The following is a 19,068-nucleotide window of genomic DNA, read 5'->3' as shown; positions in this document are numbered from 1 at the left end:
CCAAATGTACCAGGTCACAATGGACCAACAGATGCAAGCCTACTTTCTTATTTGATGGCAGCCCTAAGCAAAGCAAGCATCACAAGAGGTCAAAAACACATTTCTTTCTTCTGCCTGTAAGATCCATAGGGATGACTTTTATTTTTTGATGTCGGAATAAATCCTTAATATTTATTAGGAAATTATATTTATGTTGTGTTGAAAAGGGGCATTACTATCAGGGACATTGACAGGGATCTCAAGAAGCACAGAGTAATAGATTATTAGCTGAAGTTATATGGATTTAAAGTACATAATCCAGAATACGTTGAACAGCATTGCAGCAATATTGTCATTGTATTATGAATGCTAAATAAATTAATAAACACACAAGTGATTTCCCAATTATGTAAAACATGGTTGATTTCTATGAATTATGTACATGAAACTTGCATGTTAAGATGGAGGAGGGTTCTTGTTTTCATCTAGGTGTGTCTCCTGTTCATTTGGTGTTAGCTAGGTAAGAGTGTGGAACTTATATAATTGAAGGCCAGGAATCCTATCCCTCCAGCAGGGAGACAAGGCATTTTTTGTTTCAAAAATACTTGGTCCTTCTGCTGGTTCAGTGTGGACCTCAGGGGGAACCAGCAGTTCAGGAATGGAACCAGAACAGACCCAGGTCAGCTTCATAGGTAAAGATAAAGGGAGCCCTGACCATTAGGTCCAGTCGTGACCGACTCTGGGGTTGCAGCGCTCATCTCGCTTTATTGGCCGAGGTAGCCGGCGTACAGCTTCCGGGTCATGTGGCCAGCATGACTAAGCCACTTCTGGCAAACCAGAGCAGCACACGGAAACGCCGTTTACCTTTACCTATTTATCTACTTGCACTTTGACGTGCTTTCGAACTGCTAGGTTGGCAGGAGCAGGGACCGAGCAACGGGAGCTCACCCCGTCGCGGGGATTCGAACCGGTGACCTTCTGATCGGCAAGTCCGAGGCTCTGTAGTTTAACCCACAGCGCCACCCACGTCCCTTAGTCAGCTTCATAGATTTTAACTAGAAAGTTACTCTGTGCTTCAAACTGGTGTCCAGCATGGCTATTCTTAAAAAACATTTTAAAATACCAGCAGGCCCTATTCACATACCTCTCACTTGCCTGGTTTGACAAGAAGAATCGCAGCCCTACTACCAGTTGGAGTAAGCATGAGTGGACTAAATTTGTCAGTGGTCTGACTCAGTATAACTTGGGTGTTGGTTTCTTAAGAGAGGTGGTGATCAGCTAGCTCAGGCCCTTCTGGTGGGCTCCCTGGGCTCTGCTGGATTATGTGATTCTTCACATTTGAGTGGGATCAGAAGGATTGCAGATACAGCAGGAGGACTCGAGCTGGATAATCTTGCCAATACTCCAGAAGGACTCGTGACAGAGTCTTTGCTGAAGCAGTAGCAACGATCTGAGGAGCGAATCTACCCTGCATGTATGAGGCATAAAATAAATTGAGGATGCGTTTTTATGGCTTCTCTGAGTCTCGTTCCATTCTCACAGGTGATGCATCCTTCCCTTGGGCAGCTCTTTTATGGTCTTATGAAACTTCTCTGAACAATAATGACTCACCCATATATTTTCACATCTGTGCTGTGTGTTATAAAACATCTCGGTTCAAATTTTATGAATGCTCTCAATGATTATAGAAGCATTAACTGCCTATCCAAACCTCAAGGGGTGTGCATATCACTTTCCCCAACAACATATATTCCAATCCTGATTTAATTTGTCTAACGTAAGTTAGTATATACTATTTCTAATGTTCTGCTTATCACATTTGTTAAGAGCACCTAACTCTTAGATATTAAGAGTCCGCAAAAGAAATAGCCTCATGTAACTCAGCAGACATAGATATTTTTAAAGCTATGAAGCGTCACACACACTAGATTTTCCCTGGTCTTATTAAGAAAATAATCATCCCACAGCTATAAAATTACCATTAACACAAGAACATTTCTTTTATCTGACACTTCTCCAAGTTAACCCCTCTGTCTCTGTCAAAAAACAGGGAAATAAACTTTAAGTTACTGAAGCTACATGCAAGCTGGAACTAAATTTTGTATATTGTAACCATTGGGTGAATTGGTCCCATATTCATGTGTAAATTAATTTGTTCACCTATATAATTTGATTCATCAATACCAGGTGACCTGATAACTTGAAGCTGGATGTGTGGATGGGCCCCATCAAAACGTATTAGGTTCGAAGTGATATAGAAGTTGTATCTGTGATATTTGATCTGTAGTTACAAGACCAAACTTCACAATGACCCAGTTTGGAATACAAATTTGGCTGGATTACTTTCAAAACAAATGTCACTGATGTTTGCTGCATCCCTTCACTGTGGTTGGCTAAACACTGTCTGTTCCATTCCCCATATTGCCTGTGGCACCTGTTAAATCAGGAATGTGGTCCTCCAAATGTTGTCTGACTTGTATGTTTCTGTTCTGCCTAGCCCAGCCCTTCACTGCTACCAAACAGTGGCTCAACCTTTCAAACGCGTTGGTAGGACCACATGGAAATCAGACATGGAATTTGGTGTCACCTGCATACCAATGGCTTTACAACCCAAATCTCTAGATGACTTCACCCAGCAGTTTCATGTAGATGTTAAACAGCATGTGGGGCAAGATGGAGTCATCGGCCACTGGCCAAAATGAAGAGCAACATTCCTCAGCACCATCTTTTCAATCCCATCTGTTGGGAATGAGCTCAATTCTCGAGAACCACTGTGCTCCCTACTTAGTTCCATCCCTTTGTGGTAACCCAGTTAGTGGTACCAAAACCCAGTGAGAAATGCAGGAGAACCAACAGGGTGCCCTCCTTCCTGGTTCCCATCCCTGCCTTAAACCAGAATAGGAGCCAGGTTGATGACTGGAGATCTGCCTGCTCTGCTGTAATAAATGGTGGAGCCTTGGGGGCACAAATTAAACAGAAGCCCAACACATTCTGCTGATCCAGGCGTTCCTTTTATTTGTCTATAAAGTGCATTTTAGCGTATTGTTCCCTTGTTCGCTTTACAAAAGAAATGGATGGGGGCACTTTGCGATGAGCCACATAGAGTTTGGAAATGGGGTTCTGCATTCCGTCTACAGTAAAAGATCAACTCTAATGAGCTTGCTTGCAACACGCAGTTCACAGGTAGTCACAATAATAAGCACCTTGTGAGTGTTTTATGTCCTACCTGCTTGTCGCAGCTTGGTAGTATAATGGCAGAACCTCCTTTCTCTGAAAAGAAATCCCATCTGCAGTGGCTTTTGGAACAAAAGCTTGATACACCCCAAGCTATTTTTCAGCTATAAAGCACATATCACACTGGAGAGGGGAGAGGATGCTCTACTTCTGTACAACTCCGCTCGTCTGTTTAAATGACGAAGAGAGAAGATAAATGATTGAGTAGGGTTGCCATATTTCAAAAAGGGGAAATCTGGACAAAAACATGTTGAGCTTTTCTTGACGAAATCTCAAAAAAAAAGAAGAAAAAAAGGAAGAAGCTATTTTTAATGAAATTCGCCAAAATCTACACTACTGACATGGGCTGCCATACATCCAGATTTTCCCAGACAATACAGTGATTTCCACCCAGATGCTTGGATGCCCTTACATCTGGGAAATTACAGACTTATGGCAACACTAAAGGTAAAGGGACCCCTGACCATTAGGTCCAGTCGTGACAGACTCTGGGGTTGCGGCGCTCATTTCGCTTTATTGGCCGAGGGAGCTGGCATATAGCTGACACTCTAACCACTACTTGGCACACACTTTTTTAGCTGTTGTGCTCATGGGTGTCCTTGGACAATTCACTGGCTCTCGATTTCTCCTACTCCCCCGGGTTGTCATGTGGCTAAAAATGTCACCTTAGGAAACCATTTCACATCATGGCTCCCTGATGAGTGTGTTTGTATAACAGACTTGCATTCCTACCCTTTAACAATTTGGTTGCTCATTTAAAACATCCCCCTGAAAGTGGGATACAAATAGGATGAATCAAAGAAAATCCTTCTTTGAACTTTGAACTAAAATGCTGATGAATTTTCAGTATAATCTTTCTTTTTCTTTTTAAAGAAATAATAATAATCACACTGATGGTGGAAATGTGAAGAACAGATATTAAGATGGGGAAAAAATGAGAAACAGAGGGAAACTGAAATTGACAGGCTCACTGATACCTCCTAGCTCTGGATAAGGCTGACATTGGATACAACCTATGAGGAGTGGTCATGCGTTTTGCTCCACCCTCAAAATTCTCCCTCAGAAATTGAAATACTTTATACTTTATTGTCCCTTGTACAACTTGTATACAGTGAGATTACACGAGCACCCCCCACTCAGCTCTCTTAGTCTTAATTCCCCTTGTTTACTGACGCACACCCACCAAACCCGAAAATCAGTTGCCCTGTTGTTATCTTTTTATTCAGTAGCCTAACAGCCCACGGACAGAAGCTGTTCTTTACCCTGTTGGTGCAACTAATCATGCTTCTATATCTTCTTCCTGAGGGCAGGAGATCAAGAAAGTGCCGGCCAGGGTGTGAATCATCCCTGAGAATTTTCCTGACTCTCCTGAGGCAACCTTCTCCCGCTATTTCATCCAGCGGATTCACGACACAGCCCATAATATATTGTGCTGTATTCACCACCCTCTGTAGGCACTTCCTATCAGTTGATGTCAAACCAGCGTACCACACCGTGATGCGGTATGAAAGGACACTTTCTATTGCTGACCGGTAGAAGGAGATCATCAAATGTTGATTGACATCGTTCTTTTCGCAATGCTCTGAGGAGATGGAGAAATGTGAAAAGTGAAAGATGGAGAAATGGGAAAGAGGAGAGGCAGTTCGGCTCCCTCTTTCATTTCTAAGCCTGTTGCCCACAATTTGAGCCAAACATTGTCCTTGTTGAAAGTTTGGTCCTGCAGTGGGTTGCATGGCATTTGAGAGTGGAGGAGAATCTGAGGGGCTCATGGTGAACTCACAGAATCATAGAGTTGGAAGGGACCCTGAGGATCACATGGTCCAACCCCCTGCAAGGCATGAACATGCAGCTGTCCTTTATCAGGATCAAACCTGCAACCTTGGTGTTATCAGCAACCAAGCTCTAACCAACCAAGCTATCCAGCTGATTTCAGGTGTTCTCTCTCTGAAACACCTCCCCACTTCCCTCAGTTGGGCAAAACAGCTATAAAACAGCTTGATAAACTGGGGCAAATTCAGCACCAGTGGCAAATAGAACCTTTATTTGCTAGCCTTGACAAGTGCATTCATTTTGCATGGCCTTTCAGCCATTTTCCCTTGCCGAGGAAAGCGTTTCAGCATTCCAGACTCATTTTAAATATAGCCTTTATCCTTAAATAGGTAGTTAATTGGCATGTCCAATTACTGAACATAAAAACCGCACTAAGTAACCAAAGGTCAGCGAGATAAAGACGAGCTATCCTGTAAAGACCTTGGCATGAGGGGAAAGTGTTAAGAATATCATTTAAAATGCCACCCATTTTTGAGTAAGACATAATTATAGCTATAATGAATTGGCGCCCAGGCACCTTAGTGATTTGCGTCGAATACAGATCACTCATACATCTCCTTCTTTGACAAGGCAATGGGGTTGGCGGCACATTTTACTTTCCGCATAGGAACTGGGAAGAAGGATGAAAAGCAGAGAGGACAGCTACCGTTAAAATAAAACCATGCTAACATTACCAGCAGGTGAGGGCAACCCTTTTGGCAAGTGTGGTATGGGATAGAACGAGGCATTGCTACCCTTCTAAATTGGAATCCCGTAGTGACTCAGATGTAGATTTGAACTTGCTTATGCAGGTCAGTCCAAGAGGGCCAACCTGCCCATGAAGCGTGATGAGGCACTTGCCTGCCCATTGGCTCCCTGCCCAGAGGAGGTAGCAGCAGCAGAGGGGCTGTGGAGGAGTGGGTCATGGTGGCTGGCTTTGTTTGTGTAGCATTTTCTTTCCTTTTTTCAAAATCATGTTTTCCCTGAAAGTTTCCCACTTAAAATACAACAAAAGCCCAACTAATCTAAAGAAGGAAGATAGGGAAGAAAGCGGGAAAGAGAAAAAGAAGAAAAGGAAGATGAAGACGAAGACAGAAAAGAATATAGTACAGTGGTACCTCGGGTTACATATGCTTCAGGTTGCATACGCTTCAGGTTACAGACTCCGCTAACCCAGAAATAATACCTGAGGTTAAGAACTTTGCTTCAGGGTGAGAACAGAAATCGTGTGGTGGCGGCATGAGAGCAGCGGGAGGCCCCATTAGCTAAAGAGGTGCTTCAGGTTAAGAACAGTTTCAGGTTAAGAACGGACCTCCGGAACGAATTAAGTACGTAACCAGAGGTACCACTGTAATACCAAGCTCTTTGTATCTTTATTCTGCACACAGAAGAGTGTGAACTTGCCTAGCTCTTACCTGGGAGCCTTGTCCCTTTCCCTCAACTTCCCACCCTAAGGGATCCTCTCTACCCTGTCTCTCACACAGGGCCCTTGACCTTCTGTCCATCACCTTCCTGTGTGTATCTTCCTTAATCCATTTTCTGATTTTCCTTGAGTCTCAAAGCATCCTGGGCCAGCCCCAGGGGCAGTGCATCCTGTTTTGCTGCTTGAGGTAAAAGATGCCAACCTGCCCTGCTGCTGCTGCCTGCACCGCCCATGCCACCACCTCCATTGGAAAGGGATCTTCTGGTTGGCCAGCCCAAGAGGCTCAGCGGTTTAGATCAAAGCATCACCCGCATCCCCAGACCAACACAACACAGCCTAAGTGAAAGGCCTTCTGTATACCATAATTTAGGAAAACCATGGCAAACACATCGCTGCAGCTCTCAGACTTTAGCACCAGGTGGCACAGCTAGCCCACAATAACTAACTTAAGCATGAGAGTATTGGTGTTGCTGTGACAGTGCTCAGTTCTGGGGAAACTGAATGCACAAATGGGAGCGAAGGATATCCGTCAGCCCTTTTGCTCAGCCAAAGTCCTTGTGTTATCAGTCAGTCAATGACTTATTTAGTTCCACCTTAGTTTCAAAAGGAATGTAACTCTTTCCCTTAAATAACTTCCATGAAGGCAGGTAGGGAGTGTTCGCCACCATACACTATGATGGGTGAAATTTACATGTGTCTATTTTGCTGCAATTTTATGAGCTGGGAAGTTGGAACACAGGGCAAATGCCAAGCCAGTGTCACCATGGCAAAATAGACGCAGCATGAGATGATCCAGTCCCTCGGTGGATCCCTCTGTTTGAATACACTGCTCTGTTCACATGCAACACAATAACATCAATTTTCCTGTTACAGTAAATGAGGTCAGAGCACCACAGCAGACAAATCAAAGCCTCTGTGTTGTGGACCAATGGTCTTGAACACCCCCCCCCCACACACACACCTGTGAAAAGCCTTAAAGGATGTGGTTCTCCCACAATGTTCCAATTTAGCCCTTGCAGTATCTCTGCCAATGAAATTTAAGAGTCTGGTATCCCCAAACTTCCTTCAACACCATGGACCACTTGAGGACTGCTGATGATCTTGGCAGGTCGCTTAACAATTTATGTGCCCGTGGTAACAGTCGTTCCTTTTTAATCGCTCCTTTTATTTCTTATAATGCTGTATTGTGTTCTGATGCCATCGAATTCAAATTTTAATGAAATAATAGAAGAAACAATATCAGCCATAAAAATACAATTAAAAACCAATAGGAACATTTCATGTGATGGATGCTTTCAACCACAAATCCACAGACCGATCCTGAACCATCTGTATGAAGCTTGCGGAGCCCTCCTGTGGGCCACAATTTGGGAATCTCTGTAATAGAGCAAAAGTATTTGCACCGAGGCAAGGAAAAAGATGCTAGGAATGGGGAGGAGAATCCAAGTAGGATCTGGGGAACTGACCCCATTAGCACAGCCTCAAATTTGTCAACAGCACACTTTTGTTAATCCAACCTTTTCTAATGGGGAAGGTAATTTTTCAAAATTCTCAGATTTCTTCTGAGTTCTTCTGATCATGCTCTCTCCCTCTCTTGAACCCGGGTGATTTCCCAGTTACTTAATGGGGCCTATTGAGAGCTCACCTTTCTCTCATTTCAGCCATGTCAATATTTGCTTATACCCCAGTAATGCTTTTGTCTTCCGGGTCTATGCACATCACTTTCAAACCACCCTTGTTGCAATGTATTCCCTTGTCTTCCAGATCAGTGAAATAAATAATGCACAGAGAGGAAGTTTAGGTTGGCTGAAACAATTTGTTGCCGTTATCAAAAGGCTCCAACTCTAAATCACCCGCAAGCTGTTTATTGCCTTGTTCCATCTCTTAATTATACGAAACCTCAGCAGTTTGTTTAGTTTTTAATTAGCATAATCCAAGTACAGGGTTCATTCTGGGCAAGGACACGAGGCTATTGAGTATCTGTCCTTTATGCCACAGGGTCAAGAATCATTTCTGTGCTGTGCTTATTAATATATGTTCATAGGAATGGCACTGAAAATCTATCATTAATATTGATCTTGATTTTCAAGCAGTCAATGGTCATTGATGCAGGCAGATAAATTACTGGAATGAATTTTGCAATTGCTTGCTAAGGCTATTCATATTGATAGATGCACTATTGAGCAACTTTTCCTTTCTCCTTTTCAAAATACTAACCATGCCGATAGACATGTGGATGACTATGTGTGGGAACAAGTACGCAAATCATTTCCCCCTAAGTTCTCACAGAGTGAGATATATATACACACTACAGCAGGTTCTTTTTCAGACTCTGTCGGAGAACTGGGAGGTTTCTTGGAAGCTTCTCAGAGTTACATTGGTGAGGAAGTGGTTAGGAACACAACCTTTTCTAAAGAATAGTTTGTCTTCCCCTTGCTATCCAACTTCCCTTCTGCAAGACCTGTGGGGTACAGTCTCATAAGAAGGGCTGTGACCATAGGCACCAAGTTGCCCCTGTGACTGAGGAGACCATGCTGCATGTGTGTGATATCATATCCTCTAGAGGAGGCCCAGCACTCTGGTAGAGCTGGGTGCTAAAGCTGCAATGCGCACTACACGGGGCCCCCCTCAAACAAATAGAGTTGGCGGCTTGACAAGCAGAAGATCCCAGATTCCATCCCTGGTGCCTTCAGTCATGTCCCCTGCCTTAAATCTTGGGAAACTGAAACAGGCCTCGCCTTTGCCCCATATGAACTGAAGGTGTGTACTAGAACAATTGTCTTCTTCAACTATGGATCAGGACCCACAACTGGTTGCAGCTTGACCTCAGATGAGGCACTCCAGAAGCACCATAGCATTTGCTATTATCTCTTTCTCTCTATTTTTTTTTTTTAAAGTAGAAAGAGCAGGGCAGAAGGAGACCATACCCTCCAACATATCTCCGATGAAAATAGGATAATAATGATAGTTTTACTATTTATACCCCAAGCATCTTGCTGGGTTGCCCCAGCCACTCTGGGCAGCTTCCAACATATATAAAGACACATTTAATCATTAAACATTAAACAAAACTTCCCAATACAGGATTGCCTTCAGATGACTCGGGGGTAGGATAACTCCATACCCTCCAACATTTCTCCAATGAAAAGTGGGACATCCTAAGGAAAAGTGGGACATTCCAGGATCAAATTAGAAACTGGGACAGCTTCTGTAAATCAGGGACATCCCTGGAAAACAGGGACTTGGAGAGTCTGGGAGACAGAGAATGAAAATGTGCCTTCACTTCTAATTTATACCTATTTTGTTGTACAGTGGCTTCCTTGAAACAAATTAAGCCTGTAAGCTGAATTGTGGGTGCTAAGAATTCAAAGATTTTGTTCCTCAAGCTGATGAATTGAAGTGCCATCTTAAACATATCTACTAATGGGTTCAGTGGGGCTTGCGTTCAGGTAAGTGAGAATGGGCTGCTAAACCTTCACACTGTGGAAGAGGTTTGCTGAAGTCGGAGAACCATCGTGTCATAGCAACTTGCCAGGCCCTCAGAAATTTAGTATGATATCCATCCAGTAGCCCCTTTTCTCTCTCTCACTTGGTGGCAGCAAAATCCTTATTTTTACCAACCTCTGCATGCATGGGAAAGAGAGAAGCAGCGGTTCTCAAAATGCTTGACGTCTCTGTTCAGGCATACAAAGCTCTGCAGACAGAAAACATTGGGAGAGATAGTAGTCTACAGTATTTGACAACTCAACTAAAATATTCTGGAAGTGAGTAAGACTAAAACCCAGGCAATATATGAGGATTTTAGACCAAAGACTTTCAGTATTTTGGACTCTCAGCACAAAATATGAAAATCTTTGGAATGGAATGCAATACTGGAGAATTACAAACATGTCCCACTCCCAGGATGTACAGAGGGCAGCGTTTAGTTTTGTAAGCCTCAAATTATATATAGCACTAGGCAACTGAGAATATCAGCATGGTTTCTGCAAAGGTAGGTCCTGTCTATGTCACCTGTTAGAGTTCACTGAGAATAAGCATGTGGATGGGCTGTGGTGGGGAGCAGCCATTGTACACTTAGACTTTCAAAAAGCTTTGGTGATTTTCCTTACCAAAGACTCCCAATTAAGTTTAGCAATCACAGATAGATCCTCTTAAGGATCAGTAACTGGTAAAGAACAGGAAGAAATGGACAATTCTCATAATGGTGGGATGGAGTTCCACAGGAGCTGAATTGGAACCTGTGCTCTTAAACTCATCCATAAATGTTCTGGCATTAATGTGAGCAGTGAGATGGCAAGGTTTAGCACTGAAGCACAATTATTCAGGGTAGTTTTAAAAATGGCATTATGAGGAGCTCAAGAATGGTTTTCTCCAAACGGGGTGAATGGACATTTAAATGACCAATGCAGCTCAGTGTAAGCTGGTGTAAAGTGATGAACATTGGGGCAAAAAGTCCTACCTTCATATATATGCCATTGTGAACTGAATTGGTGGTGATTGACCAGGAAAGAAATCTTGGACTTATGGTGGATAACTTGATGAAAAGGTCGACCCAGTGTGCAGCAGCTATGAAAAAGGCCGATTCCGTGTCAAGGATCATTAGGAAATGGATTGAAAGTAAATCTGCCAATATCAAAATGCTATTATACAAATCTATGGAGGGACCACCTTTGAACTACGGTGTATCTTTCTGGTCACCACACCTTAAAAGGGAGATTGCAGAGCTAGAAAAGGTTCAGGCAAGGTCAAGCAAATTGATCAACGGGCTGGAGCAACTCCATAGGAGGAAAGATTGCATTGGTTGATGTTTTTAAGTTTAGAAAAAAATTAATGGGGGACATGATAGAGGTGAACAAAATTATGTATGGTGTAGAGAGAGAGGATTTTTCTCCCTCTCTTATAATACCAGAACCAGGCATCATTCAACAAGAATGAATTTTGGAAGATTCAAGATAGACAAAAGATAGAACACAGAGTGCACAGTTAAACTATGGAATTCACAATCACAAGACGTAATAATGTCACTGGCTTGAATGTATTTAAAATATAATAATACCAATTCATGGAGGATAAAGCTATCATCATAATGGCTATGTTGCCTCCATTATTAAAGGTAGTATGGATACAACTTGCTGGGGACATGAGAGGGAGAGTGCTTTTGCATTTAGGGACTGTTTGTGGGCTTCCCACAGGCATCTGGTTGGTCACCATGAGAACAGGTTGCTGTGGTAGACTGGCCTTTAGTCCAATCCAGCAGGGCTCCTCTTACGATCTCATGTTAATCCAAACCTTGGTTTGACACCATCTTCATGAAGTCCAATTAGGGCTCTCCCTACTTCCCTTAGTTATCTGTCTGCTCCCAGTTCAATTTTGATTCCTCTGCTACAGCCCTTGAACCAGAAGCCCTGTGAGTCAGGCAGTGGTTCCATGCTCCACGCGGATGGTTGGAGGAGGAGACAGCTAGTCATTCAAAGTCAGGTATCACGGCTGGGTCATAGGCAGTTGTCCAAGACAGTTCAGGAGCCAGGAGCCAGAAAGCAAGAGTTTAGCCAGGGAGTAAACAATGAAGAGCAAAAGGAATCAGAGCTGAGGAGCAAGCTGAAGTTGTGGGACAAGCAGGAGCCACTGCTGAAGATCAAAGCAGAAGTCAGGGGCAAAACAACGTACACCCAGGAGAGCTAAATAATACCTAGGTCCCAGGCAACCAAGCCCGTTTATAGTCCTTCCTGCCCAGGAAGGTCCCATGGCCAGCTTGCAGGTCATAATTGTTGAGGCAATTGCTGCTAAAATCTTCATTTCCGTGGCTCACCATATGGGGAAGCCACACACAGGTCCAAAACAACCTATAGTTACAATCCTAGCAGTTCCTGACACTGTCACTGAAGCCTAGAATCTTCTTAGTCCTAGGAATCAGGTCATCCCAGATAAATGACAAGCACCTCCTACACCAGGTGCACCTCAATATTCTGGACCTGATTTTGCTGAGGGAGGCCATCAGACTCTCAGGTATTGGCCAGACAGCCCTTAAATCAATCTAAATGCATATCATTGAACCCAGTGCCCCACATCAGGGTAGCAAAAGAAAGTAGGAAGAATGCAGCTGCTGCTCCTAGTCTTTGCTTGCCTTCAAACCTCTGTCATTCTTTTGTCCTCACCCTTTTGGAACCAGCTGATTTTCTTAATGTCCTTAAACTATTTCTATTGTTGTTGTTTTTACTGTTTTGCTGTTTGTTGCCCTGGGCTCCAATTTTCTCTTGTTGTCTCTCTACCTTCTGCATAATCTGTCCTCACATTACAGGACCGGATCCTCTTTCCTCTGTGCCTTGGACCAGCTCCTACTTTGCCTTCTGCTTGGACCTCATTCCATTCTGCACCTGCACCTGCCAAATCTCTCTTCTGGCTGGCGTTCTGCAAAGACCCTGAGAGGCTGCCCGCATTCTGGGCTCTCTGGCCCCGTTCCTGACAATTCCACACTTTAATTACCAAAAATGCATGATCTGATATTAAGCAAAGTGAGTCCTGTCAAATTAGTCATTCAGACAAATGTTTCCATTTCGTGGGATGACTCAACAACTTGTTGGAGAGAGGGGGAAAAAATCTTCATTTACATAACTATAAGTCCTACCACAGCTTAATCATCCCCTTTGTCTGAACACATTCCATTTTTTGAATATTTGCATTTCATTGGCCACCTGCCATTTGTTTAAAGGGTAGGATGTAATTAGAAGCACTGGCAGTTCAGTGGTACATTTTTTTTAATGGCTCAAATGCAGTTTGGGTGTCATTACAGTATCTGGTGCAATGCTATATACTATTGGAATGTCCCTGCTACTCAGAAATGTAATTGAAAATGTGAATAAATTGAAAAGGCCTCTTTCATCTTGGTGCCGTGATGCATTTTGCTTTACACGCACGCCACAAAAATGCAACGTTTGAGGGCAGAGTGCTGTGCTCACCATAGCTCTGATGCAGGGTTCGAAACTGCCATTGTTCTAGGTGCATTATGCGACAGGGGAGCTCATCTCTGAGCTCTGGGAGCAGTACAGTGCCTAAGATTTCAGATTAAAACTGCAGAGTGGAAGGAAAGGAGGACCTTTTTCTGCCTCCCCACTGCCAGCTGCTTTTTGAAGACTGGAGAAGAGAACCTCTTAAGAATATTAGGGGCTTGGGCAGGGGAAGGACTAGATCATGTGAGAAATGAACACAGTATTTTAGTTGCAGTTCATTCATTTTCAGCTTTGTATTCTTGTTATTAAAAAAAAATTCTCTTGTTGTGCCCATAACCTCAGTTTAAGGTGCCATTTAACTCTTAGCTTTCATACCTCAGTTTCTAACACTGCTCCAATGTTGCCCTGTGGTTCTTTGCCCACTTCAAAGCAGATGGCTTTCTCAAACCAAGCCTTCCGGCTCACAGGCTTACCCATAAGGAGAGGGCTGCTTTGTACAAAGTAATGGCTGAAAGCTCTAAACTGTGAGGTGAAAGATGGGCACTGTATCTTGTGTGCTCCTCATTACTGCTGCTTCAGGCAGCCTAGTGTTACCAAGAAGTAAGCAAGTCACTATGGTGGCAGCTGGGTAGCACTGAAGAAGGGGGTTTATGTAGGTGACTGTAGCAGCCATTGGAAAGGATGGCCACTGCTACAGTCATCTCAAGGCTTCTGATGACATAGTGGCTTTTCTTAGGGCTGCTTCGTGAATCAACCCAAATGCTGCTTCTCTCTTTTTGGCAAATCGCTTTCACATACCCTCCAACATTTCTCCGATGAAAATAGGGACGTCCTATTCCACAATGATAATTTTATTATTTATACCCTACACATCTTACTAGTTTGCCTCAGTCACTTTTGTTGTTGTTGTTTAGTTGTTTAGTCGTGTCCCACTCTTCGTGACCCCATGGACCAGAGCACGCCAGGCACTCCTGTCTTCCACTGCCTCCCGCAGTTTGGAAGTTACCATGCTGGTAGCTTCAACAACACTATCCAACCATCTCGTCCTCTGTTGTCCCCTTCTCCTTGTGCCCTCAATCTTTCCCAACATCAGGGTCTTTTCCAGGGAGTCTTCTCTTCTCATGAGGTGGCCAAAGTATTGGAGCCTCAGCTTCAGGATCTGTCCTTCCAGTGAGCACTCAGGGCTGATTTCCTTCAGAATGGATAGGTTTGATCTTCTTGCAGTCTATGGGACTCTCAAGAGTCTCCTCCAGCACCATAATCCAAAAGCATCAATTCTTTGGTGATCAGCCTTCTTTATGGTCCAGCTCTCACTTCCATACATCACTACAGTGGTACCTCGGGTTACATATGCTTCAGGTTACCTACTCTTTAGGTTACACACTCCGCTAACCCAGATATAGTGCTTCAGGTTAAGAACTTTGCTTCAGAATAAGAACAGAAATCGTGCTCCGGCGGTGCGGAAGCAGCAGGAGGCCCCATTAGCTAAAGTGGTGCTTCAGGTTAAGAACAGTTTCAGGTTAAGAACGGACCTCCAGAACGAATTAAGTACTTAACCTGAGGTACCACTGTACTGGGAAAACCATAGTCAGTCACTCTAGGCAGCTTCCAACAGCAGGTGAGCTGCTTCTGCTTACTTGGAGGGAGAAGGGAGGGATGAAACAGATCGGAGGGCAGCATGGTGCAAATGCACTGGTGGGCTCAGCCAGTTGTTTGCACTGCTCCGACCTGGTCCAGCCTCACCATTTCCAGTAAGTAGCACCTTCTCACCTTCTGGGAAGTCAGTTAAGCATCTCTGTCCCACATCTCTGTCCTCTGCTGCTGCTCAGGATCTTTATGCAGGTTTCTCTCACCTTGTCCAATGATGGAAAATTTCCTAAAGGCAGGGGGATTCAGATGACTACTGAAGAGCCATTCATTCTGTAAGATGGTCATTTTTTTAAAAGGCAAGCTTCTTTCCTGTTGTGAAAATTGTACATGTACAAGTAATGAGGATGGAAATTAGATAGCAGCAGCCAAAATTGGATAATAGCAACATCCCCTCTCACCATAAACTCTGAACAGGTCATAACCCTTCATGCAAAAATGAATTCTTGTCCTCCTTCTGCAATGCAAAAGCATAACAGGGATCTGCTTGATTGTCAAGAAAGCACTGGTTAAGAAATGAACATGTCAGGTCAGAGCGGCAAAGGGCAAACACAATCCCTATTCTTTTCATAACATATGGCAAATGTTTATTGACTATACAAATTCTTTAGAGTGGGGCAGGAGTCCACCCAACATTTACGGAAAAATGTGGTGTGATCTTTTAGAGTAATTAAATGAAACTTTATTGCATAGCATGACAAAAGTCTGTAATTTTATTGGGAGTTCTGGGGAGGGTCAGATGGGCAGGGAATAATAATAATGATGAAGATTGTGATGATGATAATAATTGTTGTTCTTGTTGTCTTTCATTTCTCCTTTCTTTCTTTCTTTCTTTCTTTCTTTCTTTCTTTCTTTCTTTCCTTTTCCCCATTTTCATTTTGTTGCATCAAGAAAGCTTCAATAAAAAATTGTGCAAAAAACAGCAAAAGTCTGTAATTTTATCAGGATAGGTTTTTTTTTCCTGCTGTAACAATTGTTTTATCAAAATGTATCTTCTGTGACATGAAAAATAAATAAAAGCATTATAAAAAAGAAAAGAATATGAATGATATTTAGTATATGAGATGCTCATACCATGTGCTTATCTTGCAGTAGAATGTGCTGTGTTTTTATATTGTGATTTTATCTTGTGAACCGCCCTGAGACTTGCAGGTACAGGCTGGTATACAAATCATCATCATCATCATCATCATCATCATCATCCCCAAATCCTGGTCTTCAGACCCTGCCCTGCCATTTGAGAGCCAGTGTGGTGTAGTGGTTAAGAGCGGTAGTCACGTAATCTGGGTAACCGGGTTCGCGTCTCCGCTCCTCCACATGCAGCTGCTGGGTGACCTTGGGCCAGTCACAGTCTCTCAGCCCCACTCACCTCACAGAGTGTTTGTTGTGGGGGAGGAAGGGAAAGGAGAATGTTAGCCGCTTTGAGACTCCTTAAAGGGAGTGAAAGGCGGGATATCAAATCCAAACTCCTCCTTGAGAAAATAGCCAACTGTGGCATCATCTTTGGGGAGGGCACCATTATAGGGAAACTCAAGGTCAATTTATTTGTTATATTTTTGCCCCCATAGGTGGATAAACATTTGGATCTTCTGTTCACATTGCCTTGGGCTAGATGCTCCAGGGTTACCTGAAGGAAACCCACTGAACAGAGTGGGATGTATTTCTGAGTAAGCATACCTAGGATTGTGCTGTCAACCTCAGTTCAGTGTAATATGGGCCTCCTAGAAGTTTAACTGATGGCTGTTGCCAGCCATGGGCTTTGGGGAATTGCCAACAATGACTTTTAGAGGAAGGCAAGGAGCCCTTACTCCCCCACCAAATAACACCGGGCAAGCAGCAGATGCTTTCTCATTAGCAAGAGTTCAAAGCATAAATGGTAAGATTTAAATTTTATAATTATGACAGTATGTATGATCTGAGCGCGGATACCTAGCTCAGGTGGGTAATTACAGATCTTTAATACATAATTATGTTTCTTGGAAACATAATCACCTTCCTCTAACTACTCTATTTTGCAACATTCAGTGCACACGTAATGTAAATTATGCATTTAATCAGAACAGTTCTAATTGGGCCATTTTCAATTCCCTCCCATAAATACAGTTATTCATTAGCTGGGCTTCTGAAAACTTTATGCACCGAGATAATGTGGTTCTGAAAATACGCTTTCCACGGAATAAATTTAGCTGCACTTGAAGGGGTTGTGTAAGGACAAAAGTGCATCTGCTGAAATCAACTCTCTCTTTAAAATAACAACAATAATTAATAAACTGCTCAAGTGCGACGCTGATTGGACATGTAAGTTGCAACCTACCTGTAGGAAGGAAAAATCCCATTCAACTTTCATAAAAGGACCAAGATGGAGAAGGCATAAAGCGATTGGGGATGGGGGTTGCTCTTCTGGTCTGCAGCTGTGCTTAGTTTTACCAGTTTTGCAACACACCCATAAATCATCTGGAAAATGCACATATTGGGAGCAGGAGGGCTCATAGCCTAGGGTTAAAGGTAAAGGTAAAGGGACCCCTGACTATTAGGTCCAGTCATGGCCGACTCTGGAGTTGCAGCACTCATCTCGCTTTATTGGCCGAGGGAGCCGGAGTACAGCTTCTGGGTCATGAGGCCAGCATGACTAAGCTGCTTCTGGCGAACTAGAGCAGCGCATGGAAACGGCATTTACCTTCCCGCCGGAGCAGTACCTATTTATCTACTTGCACTTTGACGTGCTTTTGAACTGCTAGGTTGGCAGGAGCAGGGACCGAGCAATGGTAGCTCACCCCGTCGCGGGGATTCGAACCGCTGACCTTCTGATCGGCAAGTACTAGGCTCTGTGGTTTAACCCACAGAGCCACCTGTGTCCCTAGGGTTACTGCTTGCCAATTTCTTATCCACATGGAACTAACTAACTGTAGTGCTTCTCTCTATACCAACGAAGCTTAGTAGGGGATTCCGGAAAGTTTGTGATTTTCTGAAATCCCTTAAAAATAAAATAAAATGGTCTTGCCAGATAACACCAAGGTCTGACTAGTCCAGGATTTTGTTTTGAATAGTGGACAGCTGGTCCAATGCCTCTGGATAGTTAAGCCAGGGAAGGAAGATATTCAACATCTCCTCTTGTTAGTCCTATGTATCAGGTATTCAGATACCTTTCATGGGCACCATAGGAGGTATGGGCAGACATATTGGCTTAAAGCATCCTGCAAATGACCCTAAACCACAAGTAGGTAACCTTGCTTGGAGTCTAACTAGGTAGGAGCTATTAAATAATCTTCTACGGAAACAGCTGAGGCTGCATTTGTTGCTACTTCTGGCATATGGCACCCATAGGGCTGAAGATTAGGAACTGGGAGGGACGCCAAGAGAAAAGTGTGGGCTGAATCATTGTCTGAAAGGGGAAGTGGATACCTGTAGAAACTATTTCTACAGTGATTTGCTAAGAACAGGTTGCAGAGTGGTGTACAGGGGTTTGGAGTCATAAAACATTATTTCTCATTCAAAAGTTACTACGTGCCCTCTAGAACTTCTCTACTGTTTAATGTATGGAAGAAGAATGCACATGCTATATAATAAATATGTAAGAGTGTTGTCATGCTGTGGTTTGGTTGGTTACATACAGGTGGCGCTGTAAACTAAAATTGCAGAGAAATTACCAGAAAAGACTGTGGCAGCTCTGTTCAGCTCTGCTTCTTCATCTATCTGCAAGTCTTGGGGGCCCTGCTCTCAGGACCATGAGAGAGAAATCCTGAAGAGCTGCTGAAGAGTAGACAATACTGAAGTGGATGAACCATTGATCTGACTCAATATAAGGCAGCTCCTCATGTTCCTATGAGATGGTAAGATGAAAATTGTATGGCCAAAGAGAGTTGGCAGTAGAGTTGCCAGCTTTTGGTTTCAAGATTCATGTTTCCTGGCAGGGCAAGGGATGAGATAAGGGCCCCAAAACTTAGAACAATTAAAGGAGCAGAGCCTGTTGTAGTCTGGTGGCCAGCTGCAAAGGCTTTCTGTTTCCTCCTGTGGGTAGCTGTTGCCTCA

The 19,068-nt window shown here is 43.4% G+C and overlaps 1 long non-coding RNA gene across 1 annotated transcript; it reads right to left on the bottom strand.

Annotated features, from left to right (window-relative positions):
* Nucleotides 1-10,066: 10,066 nt before the first annotated feature.
* LOC310681782 lies at nt 10,067-13,971 on the bottom strand. The gene is made up of 3 exons (XR_014513615.1): nt 13,768-13,971; nt 10,905-11,011; nt 10,067-10,139 (listed from the first exon to the last, which is right to left on the bottom strand). It is a non-coding gene; the product is annotated as an uncharacterized lncRNA (long non-coding RNA).
* Nucleotides 13,972-19,068: the final 5,097 nt, after the last annotated feature.

Source organism: Podarcis tiliguerta, assembly GCF_965153285.1.
Source record: "Podarcis tiliguerta genome assembly, chromosome: 7".
NCBI lineage: Eukaryota > Metazoa > Chordata > Lepidosauria > Squamata > Lacertidae > Podarcis > Podarcis tiliguerta.
The sequence above is the reverse complement of the archived record's forward strand: the minus strand, read 5'-3'. Positions and strand labels throughout refer to the sequence as shown.